Here is a 9,438-nt window from a genome sequence, read left to right as displayed (position 1 = left end):
TCAGGCCTGACCTGGAATGTGGGCTTGAGAGCTGGGGTGGAAAACTCAGACCTTTATCAAAAGAAAGATGCTAGGATTGGAATGTGCGGCAGCTTTACCGGGAGGTGACAGCAGGGCTGGCAGAGAAATAAAGGTTGTGGGTCTGGGTATGGGATAGGGAGAGTGGTGCTCGGAAAGGGACTGTGGAGTACGGAGAGGGACTGAGGCACTGCAGCAGATATCACTGTAGGATTGAGACAGGGACTGGCACCGTCGCTGAAACATCTGTGTGTCTGTGGAATAGGGATTGATGGGTGGAAACGTGCACTAAGGGGAAAGAGCTGAAATCAGTCTAGGGCAGGGATCTGGACTTTAGAGTTGGGATCGGGTTTCTGGGGCTGGAGGAGCACCTGGGGAACTGGGATTGGGAGTGTGAAGTTGGAGCTGGAAAATCCCAGAGCTGGAGCCAAGCTGAAGATCCTGCAGCGAGAACCTGGAGCAGCTTCCCATGGTGGCGCTGGCAAGATGCAGAGCTACTGCTGAGAGAGCAGAGCTGGCAGTGCAATAAAGCTTGTGGGTCTCGAGCTGAAATCACTGAGGGGCTGGGGTAGGGCTGGGTTCTGGGCTTGGGACTGTAACACTTGGGGCAGGAATGACAGCAATCCCTGTGAGATAGGGCCTGTGGCAGCATTGCTGAAATCTGTGTGGCTGTGGAATAGGGATTGTTGGGCAGGAACGTGAGTTTGATGGGTAGAGCTGAAATCAGTATAGAGCTGGGTTTGTGATTTTGGAATTGGGATAGGAATTATGGGTCTGGAGGAGCAGCTGGGGGACTGGGATTGGGAGTGCGAGGGTGGAGCTGGAAAATCCCAGAGCTGGAGCCAAGCTGAAGATCCTGCAGCGAGAACCTGGAGCAGCTTCCCGTGGCGGCGCTGGCAAGATGCAGAGCTACTGCTGAGAGAGCAGAGCTGGCAGTGCAATAAAGCTTGTGGGTCTCGAGCTGAAATCACTGAGGGGCTGGGATAGGGACAGGGTTCTGGGCTCGGGGCTGTAACACCTGGGCAGGAATCAGTGTGGGGCGGAAATAGGGCCTGTGGCACCGTCGCTGAAATCCCTGTGTGTCTGTGGAATTGGGATTATAATTGGGAATGTGGAGTGAGAGGCTGGGGCTGAAATCAGTATAGGGCTGGGATTGAGAGTTTGCAGTTGGGCTAGGAGTTATGGGGTAAGAGGAGTAGCTGGGGGAGTAGGATTGGGAGTGTGAGGGTGGAGCTGGAAAATCCCAGAGCTGGAGCCAAGCTGAAGATCCTGCAGCGAGAACCTGGAGCAGCTTCCCGTGGCGGCGCTGGCAAGATGCAGAGCTACTGCTGAGAGAGCAGAGCTGGCAGTGCAATAAAGCTTGTGGGTCTCGAGCTGAAATCACTGAGGGGCTGGGATAGGGACAGGGTTTGGGCTTGGGACTGTAACACTTGGGGCAGGAATGACAGCAATCCCTGTGAGATAGGGCCTGTGGCACTGTCGCTGAAATCTGTGTGTGTTTGGACTCGGGATTATAATTGGGAATGTGGAGTGAGAGGCTGGGGCTGAAATCCATATAGGGCTGGGATTGCGTCTCTGGAGCTGGGAGGGTGTCTGGAGCTCAGATGAGGACTGTGGCAGCGTCACTGAAATCCCTGTGTGTCTGTGGAATAAGGATTGATGAGCAGGAACGTGGGCTGGGTGGGTAGGGCTGAAATGAGTCTAGAGCTGGGGTTTTGACTTTGGAATTGGGCTAGGAGTTCTGGGGTAGGAGGAGTACCTGGTGGACGGGAATTGGGAGGGTGAGGTATTGGGAAGTGGGAGACTGGGATTGGAATGTGAGGGTGGAGCTGGAAAATCCCAGAGCTGGAGCCAAGCTGAAGATCCTGCAGCGAGAACCTGGAGCAGCTTCCCGTGGCGGCGCTGGCAAGATGCAGAGCTACTGCTGAGAGAGCAGAGCTGGCAGTGCAATAAAGCTTGTGGGTCTCGAGCTGAAATCACTGAGGGGCTGGGGTAGGGCTGGGTTCTGGGCTTGGGACTGTAACACTTGGGGCAGGAATGACAGCAATCCCTGTGAGATAGGGCCTGTGGCAGCATTGCTGAAATCTGTGTGTGACTGTGGAATAGGGATTGTTGGGCAGGAACGTGAGTTGGATGGGTAGAGCTGAAATCAGTATAGAGCTGGGTTTGTGATTTTGGAATTGGGATAGGAATTATGGGTCTGGAGGAGCAGCTGGGGGACTGGGATTGGGAGTGCGAGGGTGGAGCTGGAAAATCCCAGAGCTGGAGCCAAGCTGAAGATCCTGCAGCGAGAACCTGGAGGAGCTTCCCGTGGCGGCGCTGGCAAGATGCAGAGCTACTGCTGAGAGAGCAGAGCTGGCAGTGCAATAAAGCTTGTGGGTCTCGAGCTGAAATCACTGAGGGGCTGGGATAGGGACAGGGTTCTGGGCTCGGGGCTGTAACACCTGGGCAGGAATCAGTGTGGGGCGGAGATAGGGCCTGTGGCACCGTCGCTGAAATCCCTGTGTGTCTGTGGAATTGGGATTATAATTGGGAATGTGGAGTGAGAGGCTGGGGCTGAAATCAGTATAGGGCTGGGATTGAGAGTTTGCAGTTGGGCTAGGAGTTATGGGGTAAGAGGAGTAGCTGGGGGAGTAGGATTGGGAGTGTGAGGGTGGAGCTGGAAAGTGGCAGAGCTGGAGCCAAGCTGAAGATCCTGCAGCGAGAACCTGGAGCAGCTTCCCGTGGCGGCGCTGGCAAGATGCAGAGCTACTGCTGAGAGAGCAGAGCTGGCAGTGCAATAAAGCTTGTGGGTCTCGAGCTGAAATCACTGAGGGGCTGGGATAGGGACAGGGTTCTGGGCTTGGGGCTGTAACACCTGGGCAGGAATCAGTGTGGGGCGGAAATAGGGCCTGTGGCACTGTCGCTGAAATCCCTGTGTGTCTGTGGAATTGGGATTATAATTGGGAATGTGGAGTGAGAGGCTGGGGCTGAAATCAGTATAGGGCTGGGATTGAGAGTTTGCAGTTGGGCTAGGAGTTATGGGGTAAGAGGAGTAGCTGGGGGACTGGGATTGGGAGTGCGAGGGTGGAGCTGGAAAATCCCAGAGCTGGAGCCAAGCTGAAGATCCTGCAGCGAGAACCTGGAGCAGCTTCCCGTGGCGGCACTGGCAAGATGCAGAGCTACTGCTGAGAGAGCAGAGCTGGCAGTGCAATAAAGCTTGTGGGTCTCGAGCTGAAATCACTGAGGGGCTGGGATAGGGACAGGGTTTGGGCTTGGGACTGTAACACTTGGGGCAGGAATGACAGCAATCCCTGTGAGATAGGGCCTGTGGCACTGTCACTGAAATCTGTGTGTGTTTGGACTCGGGATTATAATTGGGAATGTGGAGTGAGAGGCTGGGGCTGAAATCCATATAGGGCTGGGATTGCGTCTCTGGAGCTGGGAGGGTGTCTGGAGCTCAGATGAGGACTGTGGCAGCGTCACTGAAATCCCTGTGTGTCTGTGGAATAAGGATTGATGAGCAGGAACGTGGGCTGGGTGGGTAGGGCTGAAATGAGTCTAGAGCTGGGGTTTTGACTTTGGAGTTGGGCTAGGAGTTCTGGGGTAGGAGGAGTACCTGGTGGACGGGAATTGGGAGGGTGAGGAATTGGGAAGTGGGAGACTGGGATTGGAATGTGAGGGTGGAGCTGGAAAATCCCAGAGCTGGAGCCAAGCTGAAGATCCTGCAGCGAGAACCTGGAGCAGCTTCCCGTGGCGGCGCTGGCAAGATGCAGAGCTACTGCTGAGAGAGCAGAGCTGGCAGTGCAATAAAGCTTGTGGGTCTCGAGCTGAAATCACTGAGGGGCTGGGGTAGGGCTGGGTTCTGGGCTTGGGACTGTAACACTTGGGGCAGGAATGACAGCAATCCCTGTGAGATAGGGCCTGTGGCAGCATTGCTGAAATCTGTGTGTGGCTGTGGAATAGGGATTGTTGGGCAGGAACGTGAGTTGGATGGGTAGAGCTGAAATCAGTATAGAGCTGGGTTTGTGATTTTGGAATTGGGATAGGAATTATGGGTCTGGAGGAGCAGCTGGGGGACTGGGATTGGGAGTGTGAGGGTGGAGCTGGAAAGTGGCAGAGCTGGAGCCAAGCTGAAGATCCTGCAGCGAGAACCTGGAGCAGCTTCCCGTGGCGGCGCTGGCAAGATGCAGAGCTACTGCTGAGAGAGCAGAGCTGGCAGTGCAATAAAGCTTGTGGGTCTCGAGCTGAAATCACTGAGGGGCTGGGATAGGGACAGGGTTCTGGGCTCGGGGCTGTAACACCTGGGCAGGAATCAGTGTGGGGCGGAAATAGGGCCTGTGGCACCGTCGCTGAAATCCCTGTGTGTCTGTGGAATTGGGATTATAATTGGGAATGTGGAGTGAGAGGCTGGGGCTGAAATCAGTATAGGGCTGGGATTGAGAGTTTGCAGTTGGGCTAGGAGTTTTGGGGTAAGAGGAGTAGCTGGGGGACTGGGATTGGGAGTGCGAGGGTGGAGCTGGAAAGTGGCAGAGCTGGAGCCAAGCTGAAGATCCTGCAGCGAGAACCTGGAGCAGCTTCCCGTGGCGGCGCTGGCAAGATGCAGAGCTACTGCTGAGAGAGCAGAGCTGGCAGTGCAATAAAGCTTGTGGGTCTCGAGCTGAAATCACTGAGGGGCTGGGATAGGGACAGGGTTTGGGCTTGGGACTGTAACACTTGGGGCAGGAATGACAGCAATCCCTGTGAGATAGGGCCTGTGGCACTGTCACTGAAATCTGTGTGTGTTTGGACTCGGGATTATAATTGGGAATGTGGAGTGAGAGGCTGGGGCTGAAATCCATATAGGGCTGGGATTGCGTCTCTGGAGCTGGGTGGGTGTCTGGAGCTCAGATGAGGACTGTGGCAGCGTCACTGAAATCCCTGTGTGTCTGTGGAATAAGGATTGATGAGCAGGAACGTGGGCTGGGTGGGTAGGGCTGAAATGAGTCTAGAGCTGGGGTTTTGACTTTGGAGTTGGGCTAGGAGTTCTGGGGTAGGAGGAGTACCTGGTGGACGGGAATTGGGAGGGTGAGGAATTGGGAAGTGGGAGACTGGGATTGGAATGTGAGGGTGGAGCTGGAAAGTGGCAGAGCTGGAGTCAAGCTGAAGATCCTGCAGCGAGAACCTGGAGCAGCTTCCCGTGGCGGCGCTGGCAAGATGCAGAGCTACTGCTGAGAGAGCAGAGCTGGCAGTGCAATAAAGCTTGTGGGTCTCGAGCTGAAATCACTGAGGGGCTGGGATAGGGACAGGGTTCTGGGCTTGGGGCTGTAACACCTGGGCAGGAATCAGTGTGGGGCGGAAATAGGGCCTGTGGCACTGTCGCTGAAATCCCTGTGTGTCTGTGGAATTGGGATTATAATTGGGAATGTGGAGTGAGAGGCTGGGGCTGAAATCAGTATAGGGCTGGGATTGAGAGTTTGCAGTTGGGCTAGGAGTTATGGGGTAAGAGGAGTAGCTGGGGGACTGGGATTGGGAGTGCGAGGATGGAGCTGGAAAATCCCAGAGCTGGAGCCAAGCTGAAGATCCTGCAGCGAGAACCTGGAGCAGCTTCCCGTGGCGGCGCTGGCAAGATGCAGAGCTACTGCTGAGAGAGCAGAGCTGGCAGTGCAATAAAGCTTGTGGGTCTCGAGCTGAAATCACTGAGGGGCTGGGATAGGGACAGGGTTTGGGCTTGGGACTGTAACACTTGGGGCAGGAATGACAGCAATCCCTGTGAGATAGGGCCTGTGGCACTGTCGCTGAAATCTGTGTGTGTTTGGACTCGGGATTATAATTGGGAATGTGGAGTGAGAGGCTGGGGCTGAAATCCATATAGGGCTGGGATTGCGTCTCTGGAGCTGGGAGGGTGTCTGGAGCTCAGATGAGGACTGTGGCAGCGTCACTGAAATCCCTGTGTGTCTGTGGAATAAGGATTGATGAGCAGGAACGTGGGCTGGGTGGGTAGGGCTGAAATGAGTCTAGAGCTGGGGTTTTGACTTTGGAGTTGGGCTAGGAGTTCTGGGGTAGGAGGAGTACCTGGTGGACGGGAATTGGGAGGGTGAGGTATTGGGAAGTGGGAGACTGGGATTGGAATGTGAGGGTGGAGCTGGAAAATCCCAGAGCTGGAGCCAAGCTGAAGATCCTGCAGCGAGAACCTGGAGCAGCTTCCCGTGGCGGCGCTGGCAAGATGCAGAGCTACTGCTGAGAGAGCAGAGCTGGCAGTGCAATAAAGCTTGTGGGTCTCGAGCTGAAATCACTGAGGGGCTGGGGTAGGGCTGGGTTCTGGGCTTGGGACTGTAACACTTGGGGCAGGAATGACAGCAATCCCTGTGAGATAGGGCCTGTGGCAGCATTGCTGAAATCTGTGTGTGACTGTGGAATAGGGATTGTTGGGCAGGAACGTGAGTTGGATGGGTAGAGCTGAAATCAGTATAGAGCTGGGTTTGTGATTTTGGAATTGGGATAGGAATTATGGGTCTGGAGGAGCAGCTGGGGGACTGGGATTGGGAGTGCGAGGGTGGAGCTGGAAAATCCCAGAGCTGGAGCCAAGCTGAAGATCCTGCAGCGAGAACCTGGAGGAGCTTCCCGTGGCGGCGCTGGCAAGATGCAGAGCTACTGCTGAGAGAGCAGAGCTGGCAGTGCAATAAAGCTTGTGGGTCTCGAGCTGAAATCACTGAGGGGCTGGGGTAGGGACAGGGTTCTGGGCTCGGGGCTGTAACACCTGGGCAGGAATCAGTGTGGGGCGGAAATAGGGCCTGTGGCACCGTCGCTGAAATCCCTGTGTGTCTGTGGAATTGGGATTATAATTGGGAATGTGGAGTGAGAGGCTGGGGCTGAAATCAGTATAGGGCTGGGATTGAGAGTTTGCAGTTGGGCTAGGAGTTATGGGGTAAGAGGAGTAGCTGGGGGAGTGGGATTGGGAGTGTGAGGGTGGAGCTGGAAAGTGGCAGAGCTGGAGCCAAGCTGAAGATCCTGCAGCGAGAACCTGGAGCAGCTTCCCGTGGCGGCGCTGGCAAGATGCAGAGCTACTGCTGAGAGAGCAGAGCTGGCAGTGCAATAAAGCTTGTGGGTCTCGAGCTGAAATCACTGAGGGGCTGGGGTAGGGCTGGGTTCTGGGCTCGGGACTGTAACACCTGGGCAGGAATCAGTGTGGGGCAGAGATAGGGCCTGTGGCACCGTCGCTGAAATCCCTGTGTGTCTGTGGAATTGGGATTATAATTGGGAATGTGGAGTGAGAGGCTGGGGCTGAAATCAGTATAGGGCTGGGATTGAGAGTTTGCAGTTGGGCTAGGAGTTATGGGGTAAGAGGAGTAGCTGGGGGAGTGGGATTGGGAGTGTGAGGGTGGAGCTGGAAAATCCCAGAGCTGGAGCCAAGCTGAAGATCCTGCAGCAAGAACCTGGAGCAGCTTCCCGTGGCGGCGCTGGCAAGATGCAGAGCTACTGCTGAGAGAGCAGAGCTGGCAGTGCAATAAAGCTTGTGGGTCTCGAGCTGAAATCACTGAGGGGCTGGGATAGGGACAGGGTTTGGGCTTGGGACTGTAACACTTGGGGCAGGAATGACAGCAATCCCTGTGAGATAGGGCCTGTGGCACTGTCACTGAAATCTGTGTGTGTTTGGACTCGGGATTATAATTGGGAATGTGGAGTGAGAGGCTGGGGCTGAAATCCATATAGGGCTGGGATTGCGTCTCTGGAGCTGGGTGGGTGTCTGGAGCTCAGATGAGGACTGTGGCAGCGTCACTGAAATCCCTGTGTGTCTGTGGAATAAGGATTGATGAGCAGGAACGTGGGCTGGGTGGGTAGGGCTGAAATGAGTCTAGAGCTGGGGTTTTGACTTTGGAGTTGGGCTAGGAGTTCTGGGGTAGGAGGAGTACCTGGTGGACGGGAATTGGGAGGGTGAGGAATTGGGAAGTGGGAGACTGGGATTGGAATGTGAGGGTGGAGCTGGAAAGTGGCAGAGCTGGAGTCAAGCTGAAGATCCTGCAGCGAGAACCTGGAGCAGCTTCCCGTGGCGGCGCTGGCAAGATGCAGAGCTACTGCTGAGAGAGCAGAGCTGGCAGTGCAATAAAGCTTGTGGGTCTCGAGCTGAAATCACTGAGGGGCTGGGATAGGGACAGGGTTCTGGGCTTGGGGCTGTAACACCTGGGCAGGAATCAGTGTGGGGCGGAAATAGGGCCTGTGGCACTGTCGCTGAAATCCCTGTGTGTCTGTGGAATTGGGATTATAATTGGGAATGTGGAGTGAGAGGCTGGGGCTGAAATCAGTATAGGGCTGGGATTGAGAGTTTGCAGTTGGGCTAGGAGTTATGGGGTAAGAGGAGTAGCTGGGGGACTGGGATTGGGAGTGCGAGGGTGGAGCTGGAAAATCCCAGAGCTGGAGCCAAGCTGAAGATCCTGCAGCGAGAACCTGGAGCAGCTTCCCGTGGCGGCGCTGGCAAGATGCAGAGCTACTGCTGAGAGAGCAGAGCTGGCAGTGCAATAAAGCTTGTGGGTCTCGAGCTGAAATCACTGAGGGGCTGGGATAGGGACAGGGTTTGGGCTTGGGACTGTAACACTTGGGGCAGGAATGACAGCAATCCCTGTGAGATAGGGCCTGTGGCAGCATTGCTGAAATCTGTGTGTGGCTGTGGAATAGGGATTGTTGGGCAGGAACGTGAGTTTGATGGGTAGAGCTGAAATCAGTATAGAGCTGGGTTTGTGATTTTGGAATTGGGATAGGAATTATGGGTCTGGAGGAGCAGCTGGGGGACTGGGATTGGGAGTGCGAGGGTGGAGCTGGAAAATCCCAGAGCTGGAGCCAAGCTGAAGATCCTGCAGCGAGAACCTGGAGCAGCTTCCCGTGGCGGCGCTGGCAAGATGCAGAGCTACTGCTGAGAGAGCAGAGCTGGCAGTGCAATAAAGCTTGTGGGTCTCGAGCTGAAATCACTGAGGGGCTGGGGTAGGGCTGGGTTCTGGGCTTGGGACTGTAACACTTGGGGCAGGAATGACAGCAATCCCTGTGAGATAGGGCCTGTGGCACTGTCGCTGAAATCTGTGTGTGTTTGGACTCGGGATTATAATTGGGAATGTGGAGTGAGAGGCTGGGGCTGAAATCCATATAGGGCTGGGATTGCGTCTCTGGAGCTGGGAGGGTGTCTGGAGCTCAGATGAGGACTGTGGCAGCGTCACTGAAATCCCTGTGTGTCTGTGGAATAAGGATTGATGAGCAGGAACGTGGGCTGGGTGGGTAGGGCTGAAATGAGTCTAGAGCTGGGGTTTTGACTTTGGAGTTGGGCTAGGAGTTCTGGGGTAGGAGGAGTACCTGGTGGACGGGAATTGGGAGGGTGAGGAATTGGGAAGTGGGAGACTGGGATTGGAATGTGAGGGTGGAGCTGGAAAATCCCAGAGCTGGAGCCAAGCTGAAGATCCTGCAGCGAGAACCTGG

The 9,438-nt window shown here is 55.4% G+C and overlaps 1 long non-coding RNA gene across 1 annotated transcript; it reads right to left on the bottom strand.

Annotated features, from left to right (window-relative positions):
* Positions 1–1,809: 1,809 nt before the first annotated feature.
* Positions 1,810–4,284, bottom strand: LOC127473384 (uncharacterized). The gene is made up of 3 exons (XR_007905434.1): positions 4,153–4,284; positions 3,140–3,735; positions 1,810–2,726 (listed from the first exon to the last, which is right to left on the bottom strand). It is a non-coding gene; the product is annotated as an uncharacterized LOC127473384 (long non-coding RNA).
* Positions 4,285–9,438: the final 5,154 nt, after the last annotated feature.

The sequence above is a fragment of the Manacus candei genome, unplaced genomic scaffold (assembly GCF_025592945.1).
Source record: "Manacus candei isolate 608988 ecotype Guabito, Panama unplaced genomic scaffold, ASM2559294v1 h1tg000035l, whole genome shotgun sequence".
NCBI classification, from domain to species: domain Eukaryota; kingdom Metazoa; phylum Chordata; class Aves; order Passeriformes; family Pipridae; genus Manacus; species Manacus candei.
This window is presented reverse-complemented; position numbering and strand designations above follow the sequence as displayed.